This window comes from Rhinolophus ferrumequinum, chromosome 15 (assembly GCF_004115265.2).
Source record: "Rhinolophus ferrumequinum isolate MPI-CBG mRhiFer1 chromosome 15, mRhiFer1_v1.p, whole genome shotgun sequence".
NCBI lineage: Eukaryota > Metazoa > Chordata > Mammalia > Chiroptera > Rhinolophidae > Rhinolophus > Rhinolophus ferrumequinum.
In genome coordinates this window covers 35,105,406-35,117,403 of record NC_046298.1, presented here as the reverse complement: position 1 = coordinate 35,117,403, position 11,998 = coordinate 35,105,406, and the positions used below count along the sequence as shown (strand labels likewise).

At 35.2% G+C, this 11,998-nt stretch overlaps 1 pseudogene; it reads right to left on the bottom strand.

Moving 5' to 3' along the window:
* Nucleotides 1–3,216: 3,216 nt before the first annotated feature.
* Nucleotides 3,217–3,385, bottom strand: LOC117035337 (thymosin beta-15A-like; annotated as a pseudogene).
* Nucleotides 3,386–11,998: the final 8,613 nt, after the last annotated feature.

The following is an 11,998-nucleotide window of genomic DNA, read 5'->3' as shown; positions in this document are numbered from 1 at the left end:
TCACGAAATCAATTTAAAGGCTCAGGACCTGCATTAAAAGAAAAAGAAGTGAATAGAAAATACAAATACATGAAACAGTGAAGATAACTATAGCTTTGTGAATTTTTATAGGTATATGTGTGTACACATGCGCGTGCGCACGCACACACACACACACACACACAGGAACATTATAGAGAATGTATTTCTTACCAGGGATTGATGTGAAAGAAGTCTGAGAAGCAGACTGGCTTAAAGGTGCAGAGCTTATTCTGTGTGCTAGGCCCTCTGGGTAGGACTTCCATGTTTACCATGGAAACGGAACCCCCGCTTTATACCTGTGGTCTACAAGTCCTACTGACATAGTGATTTTTGAGGGACAGGACCACCTTTTCCAAATTTCCTTATCTGTGCTAACATTACGATTCTTTTATAGATATGCCTCTAGAGCTCCAAACCCATCCACCTTTCTCCACGTCCACATCCCCTCACTCTAGTCCGGCCATTGACATCTTTCATCTGGGAGACTGTCTCCTACAGAGGGCTGGGGGGGATTTGGGGCTGAGCAAGGAAAATGATATGACCACATGGTGGCAGTGGCACACACAAGCTTTATTGGGCGATTCTTTGATGGTTCCCAGCGGAGGAAGTCCCTCTCAGCTGGAGTCTGTCCAGAGGCCAGAACCTGGGAGTTGCTCTTCAGACGGAGAGGTGGGGCAAGGGGCCTCTAGGGGCCGGGGGAATCCATATCTAGGTGGTGTCCCGCAGCAGCCCAGTGGGGAGTCTCTGGGTCAGAGCAACTTGAAGTCTCAGAACCACGAGGCTCTGTCTTATCAATGGCCTTCAGATGCTGGGTATAGTTTTGTTGACTATGAAAGGCAAGGTGGCCCCAAATGGCTGAAAAATCTGCTTGATCAGGCTAGTTTTAAACGATTGGATTTGTACACATTTGAGCTTGGTGCCAGTAGGCTTTTGAGCTAACCGGTCTCAGCCTACAGTGAAGAAATAAACCTAGTGGCCAATGTACAGAGGTCATCTTTGGCCTATTTATATAACACCCTTCAATCCATCTTCCCTACACAAACCTGAGACATGCTTTTAAAATGCAAATCAGGCCTTGTTACTTCACTGCTTTCTTACTGTTTCCGTTTTCCTGTTATACCTTCGCTCATCCCTTTATTTTTAGCTTTTCTCAACCACTTTGTTCATGTGTGTCCCTTATATACAGCATACAGTTGAATCTTGCTTTGGGAGCCAAACTGGAAATCTTTTTCTTTTAATAAGTTAAATAATTCTTTCAATGGACTTAAGCCCGTACACAGTGATGGTCACATTAGTGATCTCAATGCTGTCATATTATTTTATAATTATTATGTGTATTATATTTGCTGTATTCTCTACTTGATATTTTCTTTGTTTAAATTTATTTGGATCTTTAGGAAGGTTGATATTTTTGTTCTAGTAATTACCTTTGTACTTAAAAAAACCCCAAACATGCTATTAGGATACTGCTTTCTTATTTAACATTTTAATATCAGGTATCAGGCTTTTCTTTCTTTTTTTTTTTTAAAGCTTCATCGATATATAGTTCAGAGCATGCAATTCACTCATTTAAAGTATGTAATAATACAGTGATTTTTAGTATATTCACAGATATGTGCAACCATCATCACAGTCAATTTTAAAACATTTTCATCACCTCCAAAGGAAATCCTGTACCCTTTAGCTATCACCCCCCTAGCCCTCCTGCCTGCTCCCCCAATTGTAGGCAACCCCTAATCTACTTTCTGTGTCTTTAGATTTTCCTGCTATGTACATTTTATATGAATGAAATCATGTAATAGGTAGTCTTTTGTGACTGGCTTCTTTCAGTTAACATAATGTTTTCAAGGTTCATCCATGTTGTAGCGTGTATGAGTACGTCACTCCTTTTTATAGTCAAATACTATTCTACTATATGGATACCCAACATTTTGTTTATCCATTTGTCAGTTGATGGAAATTTGGGTTGTTTCTACTTTTTGGCTATTATGAATAATGCCAAGCATTCATATACAAGCTATTGTGTGATATATATTTTAATTTCTCTTGAATATATGCTTAGGAATTGCTAGGTCATATCGTGGGTGGGTAGTCTACATTAAACATTTTGAGAAAACAACCTGTTTTCCAAGGTTGCTGTGCCATTTTCCATTCCCAGTTTATGAGGGTTACAGTTTGCCCACATCTTCATAAATGCTTGCTATTATTAGGTCCTTTTTAAAATTATAGCCATCCTAGTGGGTGTCAAGTGGTATCTCATTGTGCTTTTGAGTTGCATTTTCCTGATCACTAATGATGTAGAGCATCTTTACATGTACTTATTGGTCATTTATATATCTTTTTTGGATAAATTAGCATTCAAGTTCTTTGCCCATTTTTAAATTGGGTTGCCTTCTTACTATTGAGTTATAAGAGTTTATCTTTTAAATCTATATATATTCTGGATACAAGTCCCTTATCAGATTTGCAGATATTTTTCTCTTATTTCATGGGTTGTCTTTTTACTTTCCTGATAGTGTGCTTTCAAGCACAAAAGTTTTAAATTTTTATGAAATCCAGTTTATTTATTTTTTCCACTTGGTTGCTTGTATTTTTAGTGTCACATCTAAATAGCTTTGCCTAACCCCAAATCATGAAGATTTACACTTATGTTTTCTTGCGAGAGTTTTATAATTTTACCATTTACATTTACACTTACCATTTACATTTAGGTCTGTGGTGCATTTGGAGTTAATTTTTGTGTACTGTATAAAGAAGAGATTCATCTTAATTCATTTTTTCCCAACATAATGATTATATTTATTATTTTATCTCTGCTTAAGAAATGAAAACAAACTGTGAGAAGCTATAAATGCATGCCACTGTATGAAGATTATAGAACAATGGAGACATCAGTTGTAAAGGTTAAAAGTGGCTTATTCTTTGGGGATGAAAGGACTACACACGCAAAGGTCATCATCAGTGGTGAGATTATGGACAACATCTGCCAGCTGGAATTTACTCACCAATGGAAAGTTTAAAAATGAAGGTAAGAGGACACTGGCTACCCCCTGATCTGTTACCCAGAAAGTATGAGTGAGAAGATATCAGAAGATGCCTAAAATCTCTACAAACACATAGATTTACAAAAAAATGAGCTTTAAACCAAGACACTCAGGCAATGTTGAAATTTGATCTTGGGAGAAGATCCTCATTTTATGGTGTTTGAACACACTGTTTTTCTTCCTGGATAGTTTCCTTTGAGGGGAGAGGGCTTTTTTTGTTGTTTTTTTTCAGTATTAGTTTTCTTCAGTTTTGACCTGTCAAACTTCTCCACTTCAGACAAGTCTGGCTTATCACTCATTTTGACTAAAAGAAAGACTTAAGGCTTGAAGACTGGTGAAAGGCACCCGGCTGACCTGAGGCCACTTGCAGACTGGCCAAGATTCTCTTTATTCATTTTTATGTTTCAGCACCATTTGTTGAAAATACTATTCAATTGTTTCAGCACCATTTTTGAAAGTACTGTTCTTTCCCTTTTGAACTGTCTTGGCACTTTCATCAAATATCAATTCACTATAAATATGAGGGTTTATTTTTGAACTCTCAGTTGTATTTCTGGACTCTCAGTAGATGTACATGTCTATTCTTATGTTAGTACCACACTGTCCTAATTTGTGTAGCCTTGTAGTAAATTTTGAAATGGGGAAGTGTGAGTCCTCCAACTTCGTCCTTTTTCAAGATTGCTTTGGGTGTTCCGGGTCTTTCCATTTCCTTATGTATTTTAGGATAGCTGGTCAATTTCTGCTAAAAGAAAGCAGCTGGGGTTTGGAGGGGGACTGCATTCAATCTGTAGACCAATTTGGGGGAGTATTGTCATCTTAACAATATTAAGTCTTTTGATCCATGAACATGGGATGTCTTTCAATTTATTTAGGTCTTCTTTAATTTCTTTCAACATGTTTTATATTTATATTTTTTGTATTCATATTTTCAGAGTAAAAATATTATACTTCTGTTAAATTTATTTGTAAGAAATTTTATCATTTTGAAGGTATTATGAATGTAATTGTTTTTTTTTTTAATTTCAGTTTTGGATTATTGATTGATAGTGTAGAGAAATACAATTGATTATCTATATTCATTTGGTATCCTGAAACCTAGCTAAATTAGTTCTAGTAATTTTGAAAGCAGATTTGTCTTTCAGCTTAGCATTGTTTCTGAAGACAGGTATTTGATAATTCTTATCTTTATTTCTCTGTCCTTAATGACTCTTTTTCTCTAGGTGTCCTTAAGTTTTTCTCTTCTTGGTTTTTAGCAATTTGACTATGATGATTCCTTGCATTGTTTTCTCTGTGTTTTTCATACTTAGGGTTTGTTGAGATTCTTGTATCTGTGAGTTTATAGTTTCAGAAAAATCTAAAAAAATTTCCACTATTGTATATTTTTTCTGCCCACATTCCACCTTTCAATTACAGATATGTCAGAACACGTCATAACTTCTGACAAGATCACACAGGCTCTGTTAATTTCTTCTTTTTGGCTTTTAAATTTCTCTGTCCTTTAATTTGGAAAGTTTCTACTGCTTTGTCTCTAAGCTTACCAATCCTTTCTCCTACAGTATCCAGTCTGTTCTTAAGGCCATGAAGTGAATTTCCCCTTTCAGATATTGTAGTTTTCATCCATAGATGTTCCATTTGGTTCTTCTAAATTTTATTTTCATTGTGATGAGGTTTTCTTTGAAGTCTTTGAACATATATAGAATCTCTTTTAAATTCTTTGTTTGCTTATTTTATCCTCTCAATAGTTTGTAGATCTGTTTCTATTGACTAATTTTTCTCCTGGTTATAGGTAACAATTTTCTGTTTTTTTTTTTATGCCTAGTAATTTTTAATTTGATTCTAGATGATGTAAATATCATTTTGCTTAGTGTATGGATTTTCTTTGATTTTCCTTAATTCTGTATTGAATTTTATTTTGTTTTGGAAGCTGAATGATTTATCTATGGATTAACTTGATCTTATTGAATCTTGTCTTTAAACTTTGTGAGAGTGACTCTAGAAGAACCTTTACAGTAGGGCTAGTTTAGTTCACTTACTACTTATCTGTGGCCTTTCTGGTATATCTGCTCCATGTCCAGAATTTTCAACAAGGTTATTTTCTTCTAGTTGATTGGTATCCAAACATCAAACATCCAAACACTGTGAATTCCAGTAATTTTTCAGTATATGTCTGTCTGGTATCTGTCCTTTCCCAAGAGCTTTTTCTTTGCTCTGCTTTGTTGTGTCTCACTTTATGCCTGAATGGCTTGGAATTCAGCCAGCAATTCAAGGGGACCACTGTGCATATCTGGAGCTCTTTCTCTGTACGACTCCCTCCTCTCTGGTAGTACACTGCCCCATAAATTCCATTTACATCATGCTTGCAAAACTCTTATCTTTCTTTTCACCTCAGTGAGGTTGCTATAAGCTTTTAGGGCTCTCCCTACCTATGTCAGGGTCTTGGTAAATACTTCCAGGCAGAAAATCAGGGTAATTGTAAGGCTCACACTGTTTGTTTCTCTCCTTTCTGGGGTCACAGTCTTGTGCTGCCGATTGCTCAATGTCTGAAAACAGTTTGTTTATACATTTTGTCCAAGTTTTGAGTTGTTTACAGTGGGAAGTCAAGTCTAATTCTAGTCACTCTGTCATGTTTGGGTGTGGAACTCGCACATTGCTTGTTTTAAAAAAAAAAAAATTTAAGGAACCATTTGGCCAGAGAATTTAGTACTTTGAATAATCTTACAGGAAACTTTTATTGTTAAATGTATTTTCTTAGAAAGGTTTCCTTAATGAATGGGTAGAAGTAATATTAAAATTAGCATAATGTTCAGTATAATCTAGAGCCTATCCTTTATAGAAATTGTCCTTTTTTTGAACATGTTTGTTTTTATGTGTATATATTTGTGGATGTATGCCTATGTGTTGTATGTATGCAAATGTATTTAAGTTTATGTTTGAAACATACACACATACAGCCCATTGGTGGAATTAAACTCTTACGAACTTGAAACGACACTTTATTGGGTTGAATTGTATCCCTTAAAAAGATATGTTTAAGTCCTACCCTGCGACTCTGACCTTATTTGAAAATAGGATCTTTGCAGAAGTAATCAAGTTAAGAAGAGATCATACTGGATTAGGGTGGGCCCTGAGCCAATGGCTGGTGTTCTTATAAGAGGGAAATTTGGACACAGAGAGACAGAAACAGAGAGAAGATGGCCACGTGTGGATGGAAGTAGAGATTGAAGTTGTGCTCCACTAGCCAAAGACCATCAAGTGTTGTCAGCAACAACCAGAAGCTAGAAGAGGCAAAAAAGGACTCTTCTCTAGAGACTATGGTGGGAGTATGGCCCTGCTGACATCTTTAATTTGAACTTCTAGCCCCCAGAACTGTGAGAGAATAAACTTCTGTTGATTTAAGCTACCCACTTTGTGGTAGTTTGTTATAGCAGCCTTAGGAAATTAATATAACTACCTTATATAAGTTCTTGGCAGCTATGCCAAAGTGGAGGTAACAAGTAGTCATGGATATATAGCATTTAGAATTTAGGGGACAGATTAGGACAAATGATATACATCTGGTAACTGCATATTTGCTCCCTATTTTTGTATTGGGTTGTGTTTCTTATTTGTAGAACTCTTTCCAAATTCTGGGGATTAATCTTTTGCTATATATGGTACAAGTGTAGAAAATTAGTTCATTTTATATTGTCCAAACTTGGGTAACCAGATTGTTACAAATACACTCTTCCCTAGTGATCAGCTCTTCCCTAGAGAGTTACGAACATGGCTCCTGGAGTCAGAATTCTTGGGTTTTAAGGGTACTTCCCATTTTCTAGCTGTATGATATTGTCAAAGTTAGTAACTTCTGTATATTCATCCTCATTTTCCTCCGCTATAAAATAGGGGTATACCTACCTTGTGAAGTTTGGGATGATTAAATGGGATAATTTTGGCAAAGTACTTGTTAGTGCCTGATACATATTAAGTATTCAATAAAAATTAGCCATAATTAGTATTAGTATCATTTCTTTCAGAAATTTATGTCAAAAATTCCTTTGGTTGATATTATTTTTATTAATTTCAATCATTTTGTTTGTTAAATCTTTATTAAGAAGTTTTAAATATAAAATGAGTAGAATACAGGAATAATTTGCTTAAAATATAGCTCTTTCACAAATTGTGAAATTCAGGTAATTTTTTTCCTAATAAATATTACATATCTATAAATTCTAAGTCTCAGATCTGATAAGTTAAAAATTGTAGTTACTTGAGCTTGTTATATACATATATATCCAGATTGAGTAGACTTTGTAAACTCTATTTATGTGAAAAAACTTGAACATTATTTCCCCATCTTTAAAATAATCTCTTTTGAAGTTTGTGTTTAGCTCGATGATAACACAGTGTTACTTATATTTCATTACTGTTTTGAATTTCTCTGCTGAATTTGCACAGGTAATGTCCTGTATGTGTAACTATCAAAACCTCCTTCCCAAATTATCTTCTTGAAGTACCTTTAGGCAGGAGTAGGATGATCAATATATAGACAGTCAATCCAGCTTCTTTATAAAGGTTGTTGTTTGTTATTCATAAAAATTGTCTCACATTTTAAAAGACTTCTATAATATATAATATACAATATTATATATTACATATGTGTGTGTGTGTGTATATATATATATATATATATATATATATATATATATATAAAATCACTTTTATTTTTATTCTTCCTACCAAAATTAATAGAAATTTTCCTGTGGAAAAAAATCTTTGATTTATTTTCCAGAAACCCCTTCCTAGCAGAAACTCTTAAGAATTTTTTTTTCTTCAGAGAGATAGTTGAATATAATTTCTGGAAAGATGCTCTGATATGAGCTGGCTAAGACAGTTTGTAATAACATTACTTGGTATTTTTCAGACACAATAGGGAAGGTATCTACAATATATTCCAGTAAAATCCTGTGGCATTTTGTGTTCTGAGTTTTGCAAGCCAGAACCACAAGTTTCTCAAGGTAGGAGTATTTATACTTAGAAAGGCTTTTCTTTTTTCTTTTCGTTATGTTAATAAATATGGAATGACCTCAACACCAGAGGGCGGTATTTTATATTAGTTGCCAAAATGTCATAGTCCGCGTAATTATCTGATGGATTAAAAAAGATGTCTTATGTATGTTTAGTTGTTATACTGCACCTGGTGTTGGGAGTCATAATGAATCTAGAATTTTATAAACTGCAGGCTTTTTTTTTTTTTTTTAAATGATTCTGTTTTGTGGTGTTAACCCTCTCTGAATTAATTTTCACGCTAAGCTGTGCTGTTTCCAATGGTTAGTCTGGTTGGCAGGGGTGAATGGCTTTCACACAGCATCACTTGCCCCCAGCCCAGGCCCAAAGTCAGATTCGTGCTCAGCCAGCAGACGAGGTGTGGCTTCAGGGATGATCAGAATTTGTGAATTTTGTTACAAAAGAGTATCTAGTCTTATCAAGAAGAGGATGGCCTCTTTATCCAGAAACTTTTGTAAAATTTATTTAATGCACATTTATACTTCTCACAGTTTAAAAACAACAGACAATAGTGAAGACATTTTCGTATACATTTGGTTCCCCATCTCTTTTTGTTTGCTAGTTTCCATTTAATATAACTATATACTGAAGCTTTCAAAATATTTTCTTACTCTTCTGGTATCCTTGTTCAAACAGGAAAGCGTATTTATATTGACTAGGTACTTCCTATTTTCTCCTTTTAAAAAAGGTTTTCCCTGCTTGCTACACGTCTAACATATACTCATTATAGAAGATAAATATGGCAAAAGAAGAAAGTAAAAAACACTTGTAATCTCACCACATAAATAAGATTTTGTTATATGCACTCTCTGCTTTTCTCAATTTTTTTTCTTTTCCAAAAATAGAGTGGAAAGATACTGTTCAAGCTATTTTGTAATTTGTATTTTTCACACAACAATGTAATGAGCGTCTTCTTGCATTGCACATCAACACTTTTAATGATTATTTAGCGTTTTATAGTATGAGTATGAATACATGTGGTTCATTTAAAATCAGTTTTCCCTCCTATCAGCAGTACTTGAGAGAGCCTGGGTTATTCACACACTTGTTTACTGTGGACGTTATTATTATTTAAAAAAAAACCCCAAACTTTGTTAATGTGCTACCTTCAGTGAACAGCTATATATCGATTGCTGACCGCGTTTCAGGTATTATTCCCAGTGCTTGGGTTAGATTAGTGAAGAAAAACAATCCCTGACCTCATGAAACTTATATTCCAGGGCAGGAGATATGTATATATTACATACATAATAAATATAATCAATGAGCAAATCATTTAGTAGTTTAGAAAACAATTAAGTGCTATTGAAAAGAAGAGAGCGGTAAGGGATAGAAATGAAAAGGGTGCAATTTTAGTTAGAGAAGTCGAGGTAAGTCTAACTGATAAGGTGACATCGCTAGACTTGAATGAAGTGACAGACATTTTAATTTGCATTGTTGTTCTTACGAAGGCTAAATATTCTTTCACATATTTCTTCTTTTTCTTTCTTTCTCTCTTTTATTAGTTTTAGGTGTACAAAACAATGCAATAGTTAGACATTTCACCCCTCACAAAGTGGTAACCTCCCTCCCCCAATCTATTGCCCCTCTGACATCATATATGTCTGTTACAATTCCATTGACTCTATTCCCTATGCTGTACTCCACATCCCATGACTATATATATATTAAATTATAGTCGACATACAATATTATTCAGTGTCAGCTTCAGGTGTACAGTGCAGTGCTCAGGCATCTACACCTCCCTGAAATGGTCTCCCTAATAAGACATGTGCCCATCGGACACCCTACAAAATCATTACAACATTATCGATTATATTCCCCAAACTGTCTTTCATATCCTCGTGGCAATATTGTCGTTACCAATTTATGCTGTCTAATCCCCTCCCCTTCTCCCTCATCCCTACCCTCCTCCCTTTAGCAACCATCAGTTTTTCCTCTATATGTCTGATACTATTTCTGTTTACTTTGCTCATTTATTCAGTTCTTTAGATTCCACATGTAAATGAGATCATATGGTATTTGTCTTTCTTTGACTGACTTATTTCACTTAGCACACATATTTATTCTCATGTGCGTTGTCTGTTCATGTCCTGTGCTCATTTTTCTGATTGGGTTGTTAGTTTTTTGTTTTGATTTAAAAAACAAACAACCCCCCCCCCAACTTTTGATTTAGAAATAATTTCACAATTATAGAAAAGTTGCAAGTTTTGATCTAGTACAAAGAACACCTGTATACACTTTACCCAGATTCATATATTATTAATATTTTGTCCATTTTTAAATTATTAAATCTCTATACATTGATTTTTTTTCCTGAACCATTTGAGAGTAAAGTTGCATACATTATGGCCCTTTACCTCCAAATACGTTTGTGTATATTACCTAAGAATAAGAATGTTCTTGTACATTACCAAAGTGCAATGATCAACTTCAGTAAATTTGCGTAACACTTTCAACTCATCTACTGTCAGCATCCCAATATTGTCAAATGACCCAGTATTGTCCTTTATAACATTATTTTCCTTTCCTCCAGATTCAGTCTAGAGCAGATATTGTATTTAGGTGTCATATCTCTCCTTTAACCTGGAACATTTCTACAGCTTTTGTCTTTTATGACATTGACAATTTCAAAGAATATAGTCTTAGTCCATTCGGGCTGCTATAACACAATACTACAGACTGGTGGCTTATGAACAACAGCTATTTATTGCTCACAGTTTGGGAAGCTGGAAACCTAAGATCAGGGTTGCACGATTGGGTTCCCAGTGAGGGCCCTCGTCTGGGTTGCAGAGTTCTTTACTATGTCCTCACTTGGGGGAAGGGATGAGGCAACTTTCTGGGGTCTCCGCACGTGAGGGCTCTGCACTCGTGGCTTAATCACCTCCCAGTGGTCCCACAGCCTACTACCATCACCTTGGGGATTAAGTTTCTAACCGGAATTTTGGGTGGACGTAAACATTCAGATCATTGCAAATGTGATACCTCGTTTCTTTTTTTTTTTAATTAGAATGTTCCTGATTTTTCATGTCTCTGAAGTTGCTTTATGACTGGATTAGGCAATGCATTCTTGGTTGGAACGCCATTTAGATAATATGTGTCCTGAGCATATCCACAGCCCCACAACGGCAATGTTATGTTGGTCATCTAATCACGCTGTTGTCCTGTTTCTCCACTAGATAGTAACTATTTTTCCCTTTAAAACGAATAAGCCATCTATGAAGAAACACTTTAAGACGATGCAAATATGTGCTCCTTGTCAAAATTTCCCCATGGATTTAGCATCCATTGGTGATCCTTGCCTAACAAGTCTTTTCTATGGTTGCCAAATGATGATTTTCCAACTGTAGCAGTCCCGCCATGTTTTCTAGTTGGTACTCAGCATATAGTTGGTACTGTAAGCAAGAATTCTCCCTTCTCTCCTGTCTGTCTCTCCATTCCTCATCTATCTATCATTTATCTATCTATCTATCTATCTATCTATCTATCTATCTATCTATCATCTATCTATCTATCTATCTTCCATATGCACTCATGGATTTTGTTTTGCAATGATTTACAATTCATTTGTATTTCTTTTTTTAGGGGGCTCAAATCTTCCTAAATTTGGACTGTTGTAGCTGCTTCAATCTGTCTCCTAGTCTTTCTGAGCCTCTATCATTTTTGGGGAACATTTCCTTACTTTCTGGTCTAACAAGATATTCCAGGCTCATTATAAACCTTCCCAGTCCTAGAATTCATTTATTTCTCCAAGGATCCATGATTCTTTATAATGTGGAATGGTGTTAGTGACTGAGATATGGACACTAGGTATACTCATTGCTACTGGGGTGTTTTGCTTTTAATTTGCTAGGAAACGTGGATGTATATACACATATATATACACTTAC